At 42.9% G+C, this 12,412-nt stretch overlaps 1 protein-coding gene and 1 long non-coding RNA gene across 3 annotated transcripts in view; one reads left to right on the forward strand and one right to left on the reverse strand.

Annotated features, from left to right (window-relative positions):
* LOC124231552 (SET domain-containing protein 4-like) overlaps positions 1-12,412 on the reverse strand; it is a 125,793-nt gene that overhangs the window by 71,620 nt on the left and 41,761 nt on the right. The gene's annotated exons all lie outside the window — the stretch shown is intronic.
* Positions 1,393-12,087, forward strand: LOC124231560 (uncharacterized). Of its 2 annotated transcripts, XR_006886594.1 has the most exons (5): positions 1,393-1,721; positions 7,902-8,008; positions 9,662-9,878; positions 10,166-10,260; positions 10,524-12,087. It is a non-coding gene; the product is annotated as an uncharacterized LOC124231560 (long non-coding RNA). The 2 variants fall into 2 exon arrangements; XR_006886593.1 differs by having other exon boundaries at positions 9,662-10,260.

Genomic DNA, 12,412 nt, shown 5'->3' on the forward strand with positions numbered 1-12,412 from the left:
GAAACAAAAAATCTTCCATTGCCACCTTACTCTGTGACCTTGAGAAACAGACTGCATTACACTGTATTTCAGTACCTCAACTGTAAAATGGGAACAATAGGCATAAGATTGCTGTGAAGATTAAATGTCCTGATACAAGTGAAAATATCAAAAACACAATAAAGCACAATAGAGTGCAAAGTGTCTCTCATGAGTCCCTGTGATTGGGACCTAACACCACCCAGGGCTGTGATGAGAAGCTTCTTCCTGCCCAACACCAAGCCTGCCTCCCAGTGGCCCCAGTGACCCTCCTACACAGGCCCTCCCTTCACAGAAGCGCCGCATGTTGTAAAGACAGCTGTGCTCTCATGATTATTCTTCACTCTTCACCAGTGATTTTCAGGTTGACAGAAATGAAACGGGATCTCCCCTGAAAGCAAGGGTAGGGCCCCTATTTTAAAAGTGCAATTTACAAGTTTCTTCCTTCAACAGGTCTGTTAATTTCCTCCATGTCATTTTGTTTCTGTAAACTGACACCAGAGGACAACAATATCTAGGTGAAGACCATAGCATCTCAACTGTCTGGAAATGCATACTTGAAATTGAAAAGATTCTTTTTTTGACAGTACCTTAAAAATAACACCTAACTATACCCATCACTTACTATCTGTGACCTTGGACACACCAAAAGGTAGCGAAGAGGGATTATGTAAACATGAAATACAACATTGCAGTCAACGGCTTGGCACACATTAAGAGCTTCATAAAACATTCCCTCCCACTTGGGGGCTCACTGGGAAGCCCACAGCGAGGTACCCTGCCCACACTGAGAGTCTAATCACAGGACTTCAGCGTCTAATTCTCTCTCTTGAGTTTCTCTTAAGAAAGCAACAGGATTGATGTCCTCAGAGGCAGTTACCCTAAGTAATTTCATGGCGTCTTAGGAAAAAGCAACCCTTCCCATTCTGCAGTGGATAATGGGCACAAGTCCAAAGCAATTACTCTGCACTCCTTTTTCGCCTTTTGGAGTTTTCCCCAAACTGTTTCCCCATCACCAGCAAGTTTTGCTTTGGGGGAAGCCTGCCTCTCCACCCTGCAATGATTGCTTAGCTTAGAGGTGAGATCAAAAGAGGGCTGTGTTGGGTTGGCCCCAGGTGTGGTGCAAAGAAGCAGCTGATTCAGGAGTGGGTGTATTACAAAACCTTTGGAACACATGGCCCCTCCTAGGAGGGAGGGATGGAGATGGGGCTTCCTTCTGAGGAAATCACAGCACTGGATCCAAGAACTCGTTTCTGTGTGGTTTCACTCACTGAAGCCAGGCCTCCCCAGCATAGGCCACCCCATGGACCATAGCCCTGTCCACTCTCCATGCAAGTGCACCACCCACCCCCTAACCAACCAAATCCTCTCACCCCAAAGTGGCACAGGTGACCAAAACCAACAAGGGCATTGGCTTCGCCAGCACATGGCCCTGTGCCGGCACTTCTCAGGCAATGTGTTGCTCATGGCACAGGATGAAGCGCTGGCCTGTGTGGCTGTGCAGCAGCTGCAGTCCCAGGGCCTCAGACCCTGCTTCCACCATGGGGATATCAGCGACCTACGGAGCATCCTTACCCTGCAGGACTTCCAGCAGAAGGAGCATGTGGCCTCAATGTGCTAGTCAACAACACAGGCATAGTCTTCAGGAGTAAGTTGATGTGAATTCCAAGGGGAGGCAGCACCCGTGAAGGCAGACTGACAGGGTAAGTTGGGTCCTGAAACCCTGCTGTGGGGCACTTAGCTCCTATGTGATCTAGAACGGACTCCCTAGGTAAGAAGACAGACTGGAGGCTACAGGCAGAGCCGAATCCTCTGAGATGTGCAAGGCTTTCCTACAGAGGGCCTTTGCGTTACCTTGGATCAGACTCTTAGGGATCTCCTCCAGGTTTTTATACTGTTTCTCTTGGGTTGGACTTTAGAGCACTACAGTGACATTTTACCAATTTTGAAATAAACAAGAAATTATAAGAATTTCACAGAGATCCCGTTCTGCAGCCTACACTTAGCCTCCTCTAATGGTGACACCTTACAAAGTTATTCAGCCTTTAGAAGCTAGGAAATTGATATTGGCACAATACTGTTAACCAAACAAAGACACACTTAGAATTGAGGAGATTTCACGTGGAAAAAATATTTTTCTACCATTCTTTGGGATTTTTACCACACAGGTACTACTTATTCACTCTCTTCTCTTTACCCCTAAAAGCTCCTGATTCCACACTCTTTCACATTAAAACAGGAGTGGCAACGAAAACCTTTTGGCACCCAAGATTTCTACACGGAGCTACTGCCTCTCATAAAACCACATGTGTGTCTGACGGGGAATCCAAGCTGGTGATTCCGGCGTGATCTGCCCTGCCTGCCTCGGACACATCTACAGGCTCCTGCCACCCCTCCCCGCTCAGCTACCTTGGCATCCTTGTTGTTTATCCACCAAGCCAGGCTCCCTTCTGCTTTAAGTCTCTGTCCACTCTTGTCCAGCGGTCATCGGTACTCTCTGTCCTGCTAGTCTTTGAACAACAGATGCGTTCTCGTCTTTCATGTCTTAGCTCAAAGTCTCCTCAGAGAAGCCCGTTGCTTGCTCTGTGCCCCGCACATGTTGGAGTTCCCCGAGGATTCCATCCTTTCTCCTCTTTCTCCATCTTCCTCTCCCTCACATTCGCACACACACAACCACACGCACACAATTCTATAATTTTCTCTGGGGAGTCCTAATTGACTAAAACATATGGCAAAACACTAACGCATATAGACCTTACTTTATATTGCAAAAGATGTGATTAAGTTAGGTTTGACCAAAGGAGCTTATCCTAGTTGTCTGGGTAGGCCCTAAATGCCATCACAGGTGCCCGTATAAGGTAGAAGTGGAGCAAGCTTTGAGAAAGAAGAAGAGGCATTGTGACCAAGGAGGCAATGATTGGAGCAATGCAGCCAAAAGCGAAGAGACACCTGCAGCCACCAAAAGGTAGAAAGGCAAGGATGCGTTCTCCTCTGGAAACTTCAGAGGGAGCACAGCACTGCAGGTACCTTGGTTTCAGACTAATGGCCTCCAGAACTTTGAAAGAATAGGTTTCTGTTGTTTTAAGCTGCCCAATTTGTGATCATTTGTTATAGTGGCCCAAGAAAGTAAGACATCCAGTTTCCTTGCTTTCTTGGCAAAGAGTTTGGCCACATTTGTGACACAAAGCAAGCTTTGGCAGAGCATGGCAAATCACCTTCATGAAAAAATGTGTGGCATCTCTGTTTGGAAGTTATACTTAGGAGTAATGGCTGAACCAAGGGACTGCTACTGGAGAGCAAATAGCTCAGGAAGTTCCTTCCCTTCAGCCAAGGAACACTCTCAACCAGCAAGTATGTCTCTTCTTTCATGTGTGCATTTGGTCTATGCGGTAGGGTTCCCACCTCTCCCTGCAGACAGAACATGCTCTCCTGTGGTACAGGACAGTGCTGGCTCTTCAGGCAGTTCAAGAAAGGAGAGGCTGCCAAATGGACCTCAGTCCAGGAGCAGGTGACTGTGAAGCAGCTGCAGGAAAGTGGGCTGATGTCTCTTGCTCATCAGTGACCTGTCCCATTTCCTAAATGCAAGACCTAAACAAGTGTCAATCAGCTGGGAAGGGATCAAGGGGAAAGGAGTGGTGGAACAAGAAAGGTTTTGTGCTCTCCAGGTTGATTTAACAAACATGCTATCATGGCAGTCTAATAATTCAGAGTGAAGAGGGGGATGGCAGAGCCATGCATAGAACGTGGTGACACTGATAATAAAAGCACTACACAGAATTGTTTTGTAACTTGCTCTGGAAATGCTGAAAACTCCAGAATACCTCCAGCTTCTGCTTGAGTTCTGCGAATGGAGCCCCAAGCTCCTTCCCTCTGGGCTCAGCAACAGCTAGCTTGCTTTGGTGTTCCAGAAATATAAGACTATAGACAAACTGTTTAAGCACAGACTATTTTAGCAACTGGTCTAATTTACAACTTCTTCTTATCAGTCTCTGCCCAGATCCTAGTCTTAATAATTCCTGCCTTAAATCCCCGCTATGACTAACTCTTCACCAAAACAAACTTATAAAAACTGCGTTCTCAAGCTATTTGAGGAGACACTTCGACTGGATTCATTTGGTCAGTGGTACCCTTGCCTGGATACATTTTTGTCATGTTTTGCTTATTCTTGTCATGACTAGGGCTTTTCCTTGTCAAAGCTACACCTCATACACTGGCTAAAACACAGCTTCACTTCATGTTTTTACTTGAGGAATCCTAACCCACCTCTTCATTAAGAGAAAAGTCTATATCACTGGAATTGTCAACAAAGAACTCTGCAAAGCCTTGACACTCAAAAATGTGATTACATTTACCATCCTCATCTTGAGGAAAAGTCAAGAGAATAAATGGTATTTTACAATTAAAACCATCAAAACACTTGGAGCCCTTTGAACTTCTGTAGACAATGAGGATACCAATGGCATTAAACCATGGGATCAATTCCTCCTTGAGTTCATCAACTCACTCCTTATGAGTTGGTAACTGTCCAGACTATGTGTCTGAGAACGTCACCCACAATCCCAGCCTACACCCTCTTCAGGCAGTTATAGCTTAATACTGCAAGAGAATAATGCAATATACTCAGTCTTATCATCAGCAGACACAGGCAGCCTTTCCTGAGCATCCTCCCAATCACTGCCTATATGACCTAAAACCTGGAAACCTGGCCCTCTAGAAGGGACGTCAGAGAAAGGTAGCTCCCAAATCTAATAAGAGGGGCTCTTATCAGGTTCCACTGAGCAACACACTGTGATCAGATTATGAAGGGTTGACCCTCAGATTCTCATCACCCATTTAAGGAAACACAAAACTACCTTACATCATCAAAAAGCTATCCAAACTGGAGTTCTCAAACTAAGGGTTCTTGTGAATCCTTCAGGAGCTGACACCTTAGAAAGGAGACTGCTCACCTAAGACCTCAAGTCAATGTGAAGTAGAAAGCTTCCACCGGAGATGTTGGAACTAGATCTCAAATGCCTAGAACACTGATTATCATACACATCTCTACATGTTTTGTTATTTGTTTGCCAAGTTATTTTTCTTGCAGGTTTAAGGTTCTGTATAGCGAATAGATATTTGTTACCTCGGAATTCTGGCATCCATTTGGACTGCTCTTCTTTTTTTTTTCCCCTCAAATCAGAAATACATTATTGTTCCTAATATAATTCATCTTTTCCCTGTTCTGTGATTGTCTCTTTTTTAAATTTAATTGTTTTTATTGCAGTAACATTGGCTTATAACATTATATGAATTTTGGGTGTGCATCATTATATTTCAATTTCTGTGTACATTACATCATGTTCACCACTGAAAGACTAATTACAATCTATCACCATAAAAATGTGCCTAATCACCCCTTTTACCCTCCGCCTTCCCCCCTTGCCCTCTGGTAACCACCAATCCAATCTCTGTCTCCACACGTTTGTTTGTTGTTGTTTTTATTTTCTACTTACGAGTGAGGTCATACAGTATTTGACTTTCTCCCTCTGACTTATTTTGCTCAGCATAATACCCTCGAGTTCCATCCATGTTGTCACAAATGGCCAGATTTCATCATTTTTTAGGGCTGACTAGTAGTCTATTGTGTATATATACCACATCTTCTTTATCCATTCATCACCTCATGAGTGCCTAGGGTGCTTCCAGGTCTTGCATTAATAGCCAAAATATATAAAGAACTCATACATCTCAACTACCAAAAAACTAACAACACAATTAGAAAATGGGCAAAAGATCTGAACAGACATCTCTCCAAAGAAGATATACAGATGGCCAATAGGCACATGAAAAGATTGTCAACATCACTAATTAGGGAAATGCAAATCAAAACTACAATGAGATATCACCTCGCACCTGTCAGAATGGCTATAATTAACAATACAGGAAATAACAAGCGTTGGAGAGGATGTAGAGAAAAGAGAACTCTCATACACTACTGGTGAGAGTGCAAACTGGTGCAGCCACTGTGGAAAACAGTATGGAGATGCCTCAAAAATTAACAATAGAACTACAGTACAATCCAGCTATTCCACTGCTCTGTATTTATCCTAATAACATGAGAACACAAATGCGTAAAGACATATGCACCCCTATGTTCATTACAGATTTATTCACAATAGACTCCTATTCTTAAAACTGTTCTTCACACAACTAGTCACTCCATGGATCAACCATATAATTCCCCCAACCATTGGGTCTATACCACTTTCCTTTAAATGTCACCCAGTTTCCTTTAGTACCAATCCATTCAAGTGTTTCAGGTGATTTCCGAGTGAAATTAACTCTTTTCTGAATCCAAAGATGGAAAATATTGTAACATGACAGACAAAAATCTAAAACTCTATACCACATCACATATAAAATGGGAATTTTCTCTCTCCATCAAAATGAAACCTCAGTATTTTTCATAGAAATTAGCACTTCAACAAAACATACAAGTGGAGCATGCTAAGAAATAAAATGGTAAGAGACTATGCAAGTGGAAGATTCCTCTCTTATACAGATCCTACAAGGAAAAGTCAGTCTCCTTGACTATGGATCTGCCTGGTCCATTGATTTCCCCTAAGAAAAAACAGTGTTTAGACCTCTTAATGCAGGAAGAAGAAAATGTGAGCCTCAATTTAAAACCCCAAATCTTAACCTTTGAGGAACAATTCTGGACTGCTTTATTCTGGCCTCAGGCATACCTATTTCACACTTTAAAAAAAGTCCAAAAGTGGTGCAAAAAACCCTACATGCTCTGGTTCAGAGACTGACTGAAGAACCAGACAGTGCCGCTGAAGCCAAAGATCTCCATGCCTGAGACATTTACAACATTCAAAAGGCAGTGGGTTAAAACAGAGTCATCCTACACATACTATTGCCTTCTCAAGGCAGAACATGTGCCATCATAGGGAAAGAATGTTGCACTTCTATCCCTATAGTCTTTTCTATGATCTTTAAAGTTAATTCAAGAGATGTGGAAAACAAAGATATTAGAAAATTCAGTAGTCTGAATGATTCCCCCATATCTGGTTCAACAAGGTTTTCAAAGTGGGGGTGGGATCTGTTTTCCTCACTTCAATTGGGCACACTTTGTTCTTGGCTTAGAGGTAGACTACCAACTCAGTGTTTGTCAGTGTTGCAACGAGTAAATAAGAGGTTTTACGGAATCTTAAATATTGCCACACAGTCACTGTTTCATCACATGATGTCTCTGACAGAAGCAAGGAGATCTAACATCTACTGAAACTCAAGTGACGGCCATCCTGACCACATACGTAACCCAGGGGCACGGTCAAGGATGTTCTGTCCTGTAGATGTGGCGAAGTATGCTCCAAAATTGTAACTGCGACATAGACAGGTGACACCATTATATCTTGCCAAATAGATAAACTATGCAGAAATGACAAACAAAATACAGGAAGACCGTTTAAGCTCAAATAGCTTGAGCAACAGTTTGCTTGCTGGACTCATGTGTTTCAGAAAGATAAGCGCAGACATAAACTGGTCAAACACAAACATTTCAGCAACTCCCTTAGTTTACGAATTCTGACCAAGTCCCGTTTAAATCTCAAATTCTAATTTCTGCCTTGTGACTAGTAATCCAAATAAAACCCTAGGGAAGTCTACTAGATGCGCTTCACCGAACCAGTGACTCCCTTGTCTCGCAAGTTTCTAACAAACTTAGGCTATACAGCATTTAGAAGCCGGAAAATTGACTTCGGCTCAATACTGTTAACTAAACTGAGACATTACTTAGAATTCAGGAAATTTAACATGGAAAAAAACAATTTTTGTACCATTCTGTGTATTTTTACCACATGGCTACTATTTATGAACTCTGATCTCTTTACCCCTTAAAGCTCCTGATTCTTCACCCTTTCATATTAAAGCAGAAGTGGTCATGAAAACAAAGTTTTTGGTGCCCTAAACGTCTGAAAGGAGCTACTACCTCTCCTAAAACACCAAGGTGAGTCTGACGAGGAGCCCAAGCTATAGTGTTGCTGCAGGGACATGATGTTGCCCCACCTGCCTCTGACACATCTACAGGCTCCTGCTACCTCTCCCTGCTCAGCTTCATTAGCCTCCTTATTCTGTCTCATCTGGGCCAGGCGCCTTTCTGCCTCAGGACTCTGAACAATCTTGTCAAGTGGTGATCAGTTCTCTCTGTCACACCTATCTTTCCATGACTGACTCTTGTCCTTCAGATCTTTGTTCAAGAATCTCCTCAGAGAAGTCCTTTACTTGCTTCATGCCCCTCACATGTTGGGGTTGCCTGGGAATTCCATCCTGGATCCTCTGTCCTCCCTCTCTATCTCTCAGAGTGATCTTATTCAGGCTAGTAGAGCCTTCATTACCTCCAATTTATTAGGCCCCCATAAAATCTATCAACTGCCAAGAACATTCCAACAGCTCCAGACACATTTTGTCTTCCTGCCTCTTCTTCTGTTCCTGAGGCTCTCCCTTCCTCCCCCAAACCCCCAAATATAAAGAATTTCCAGAAGACCCTCATTTTTCCCCCATATCATTTTGGTTTCTGACTCCATCATACACCCACCAGGATCCAGGAGGTCTCCTTGCCCACCGCTTATTATCACTTAACAGGTCCTATCAGTCATCCTACTGAATTTCTCCCTAAGCCTTCTCCTCCATCCCAGCTTTACAACAGACCCTCAGCTGTCATTGATGGATAATTGCACATCCTCTTAAGGGACCTCCCATCTTGAGTCATTTCCTTTCTGTACTCTCTGCATGCTCACTCCCCTGCTGAAAATCCATCAGGTGAAAGTCCAAGCCCTCAAAGGCTTGTAGGGATCTCTGGAATCTGACGTGCCTAACTCCAGGCCCATTTTAACTCCCCTTCAATGTTCTATATTCTGGCAAAAGCAAGATATCCTATTTCTTTGGTTGTAAACTACTATAATATTTACCACAAGGAAATTGGATGGAGAGGAACTACCACCCCTTAAATACAACAATTAAGACAAGCAGATACTTTTAGAAAGATTAAGAGGCATTGTTTGGAGTTCAGTACGTGCATGTACAGTTTACTCACAATTCTGCCCCATTTCCCTCTTCTGTCCTCCTGGAAAGTTCTGCTACTTCTTCTTACACTTGGTTCATTGACGCTTCAAAGGGCAGCTCTTTCAAAGCCACTTGACCCTTTCACTCACCCTAACACCTGAGGGCAGCAATGGAGTTCCTTGTGCCACCACAACACATTCTGAATGTATTCCTCTTAGAATCACAATAATAAACTTAGGCTGGTCATTTTTCTGACTTAAGTGGGCTGTGTTAGCTCTTGATGTATCTGTGCTTGGACCGGAAGGAGGAATGGGTGCGCTCACAGATTTGCTAAAGCAGGCTCTATTCAAACAACTGAAATCGCTTCACCAAAGCTAGACTTAATGGAAATGTAAATGCATACTATTTTCTCACTATGAGAACAAAGTTTTCTTGCCTTTTGAAATAGGAGAATTTTTCCATTATTTGGGAAAGGAAAGGCAGCCATGGTAGTTCATGTCATCATGACTTTAATTTACCCTCTTTGGGGAGAAAATCTGGGACAAGTCCTAGCTAGGGTAACCAAAAGTAAATATTGTCCCTCCTGTCCCTTTCTCAGATCTGAGGATACAAAGAACAATCTGGAATGGTTTCCACAGCATCTCTGTGGGAAGCAGAAAACATCCAAAAGGGGAATGTGCTGTTTCTTTTTGGAGTGGAAAGAGAAAAAGAGAGTATTGTGACCTTAAGGATCACTGAGCAATAATAGTGAATTTCTTTTTATTTTTAATTCTTTCTTAAAAGAATTATTCTGAAATACTCTAGACACACAAAAGGTAAGATCTACCCTTCCAGGTACCCTTTACCGAGCTTCACCAATCAATGAATACCAATGCCATTTAAATCCCTTCACTGCTTCCCATCTCATTTCCTTCCTGCTCCCCAAAGTAAGCATAATCTTGAATTTGAAGAATGCTCTCTTTAATGTTGGTAGGCTGTGATTCTGTTTTTTTCTCCTTAAATTATACTATATATTTATTCTGAAAATACATTAATGAATAACCATCTGTGAGGAATCAAGCAAACATTTGAAATCTGGACACTCTTGTTCATCACATACTAGCTTGAAGAGTCCTAGGAGGAAATAAACAGGTTTTTCATGGCTACATTCACCAAGTAAATCTCTAAAGAAGTTGTGACCAGCCTTGATTTGAACAGGTACCACTTTTCAATTTCCTAAAATCTGAAAAGTCACTAGAGGAATGGGGGGGGGGGGGGCGGGAATTACTATACTAAACATATCGTCTACCTCTGATATTTTGTGGTTCTAGAAAGGATGGGTGGATGGACATTTCTTGGTGTGATGTGCTAGGCATTTTTGTCTTTGGCCTCATTAAGAACATAGAGGCAGGTGTGACATCAGCATCATGGTGGAGTGAGAAATTCCCTTTGTCTCTTCCTTCTAAATTACAACCAAACAGACATCAATTGACCATCAGAGGATTTCCTACACAGAACAACAGGAGTTTGAGAGATCCAGGCAGATATACACCTGAAGGTGAGTGGACTAGGCCCCTGGGAACAGTGGAACTAGAGAAGCACCCCTCTCTCCCACCCCTAGGGCAGTGATCCAGGAGGCAGACATGCATGCAGTTGCCTGTGGGAACTGTGAGTGGAGGGAGGGAAGCCATACCCCAGGCACCCAAAGCAGTGATGGTCCATGGGAGTGCAAATGTCCAAGGAGTGGCAGTGGTGCTTGGTTACAGTCTCAGACATATGCAAATGTCCCTGGGGAGGTGGCACCACTGGTGGTGGCCCTGCATGCACACAAACACTGGAGCAGTGGTCCCACACATGCACAGCACCCATGGAGCACCAGGCCCTGGGGGTGGCCCCATGGGTGCATAAATGGCCCCAAGGAGGTGGCAGCAGCATTATAAAGGTGTGGGCATGAACATGAATGTCCAAAGAGCAGCAGCAGCAGCGTGGTGGCAATGCCACCACATGATGTTTGGTGGAGGAGCAGCAGAGGCAGTGGCCTGACCCACACAACTGCAAATACCCAGGGAGGAAGCACTCAGCCCCCAGTAGAGGCACCCCAAACATCATCTCCATCAGCAGTAGGGGCTGCATATAAGTCTCCAGGTTCCCAGGCCCACAACAATGACAGTGTCACCCACAAATGCAGCACCTCTGGCAGTGGTGCAACCAGCACCCCCAGGTAACTGGGAAACAGCAACACAGGTGGTGCACAAGACAACAACATCTGAGCCCATGGATAACCAGGGGAGGAACACAAGACCCAGGCAACCAGAGTGAACATAACCAAAGACATACTCAAATAAGAGAAGGTGATTACTACCACAAATGTGCCAGCAGAGGATCGATTCATCAAACACCATGAAGAACTACAGTAACACTGCAGAACAGAAGGAAAATGACAAGTCACCAGAAACCAAGCCTGAAGTCACAGAACATTACAATCTAAATGACAAAGAATTCAAAATAGCTGTCATAAAGAAACTCAATAAGTTACAAGAAAACAAACAAAGCCAGTTCAATGAGCTCAGGAATAAAATTAATGAACAGAAAGAATACTTCACCAAAGAGATTGAAGCCCTTAAAAAAAACATACAAAATTCTGGATATGAAGAACACAGTTACTAAGATAAAAAATAATGTAGAAACCATAAAAACAGAGCAAGACCTTATGGGGGAGAGAATTAGTGACATAGAAGATAGAAATCAAGAAATGGTCTCAGTTGGAAGAGGCAGGAGAAACAAGATTTTTTAAAATGAAAAAATTATTTAAGAAATATCCAACTGAATTAGGGAAAGTAATGTAAGGATTATAGGTATCCCAGAGGGAGAAGAGAGAAAGAAAGGAGCAGAGCGCTCGTTCAAACAACTAATAGTTGAGAACCTCACAAACCTAGGGAAAGAACTGGACTTACAAGTACATGAAGCCAAGAGAACTCCTAATTACATCAATGCAAAAAGAACTTCTCCAAGGTATATAAAATTAAAACTGTAAAAGTCAATGACAAAGAAAAACTATTAAGGGCAGCAAGGCAAAATAAAATAACTAACAAAGAAACCTCTATTAGGCTTTCATCAGATTTTTCAGCAGAAACCTTCCAGGCTAGGAGAGAAGGGAATGATATATTCAAAATACTGAAAGACAAAAACTTTCAGCCAAGAATACTCTATCCAGAAAAATTATCCTTCATATATGATGGAGAAATAAAATCTTTCCAAGATAAACAAAAGCTGAGGGAGTTCATCACCACTAGAACTGCCTTACAAGAATCTATGAAGAGAGCCCTCCCACCAGAAACAAAAAGGCAAAGGTTTACAAAGCCTTGAGGAA

This window comes from Equus quagga, chromosome 21 (genome assembly GCF_021613505.1).
Source record: "Equus quagga isolate Etosha38 chromosome 21, UCLA_HA_Equagga_1.0, whole genome shotgun sequence".
Taxonomy (NCBI): Eukaryota; Metazoa; Chordata; class Mammalia; order Perissodactyla; family Equidae; genus Equus; species Equus quagga.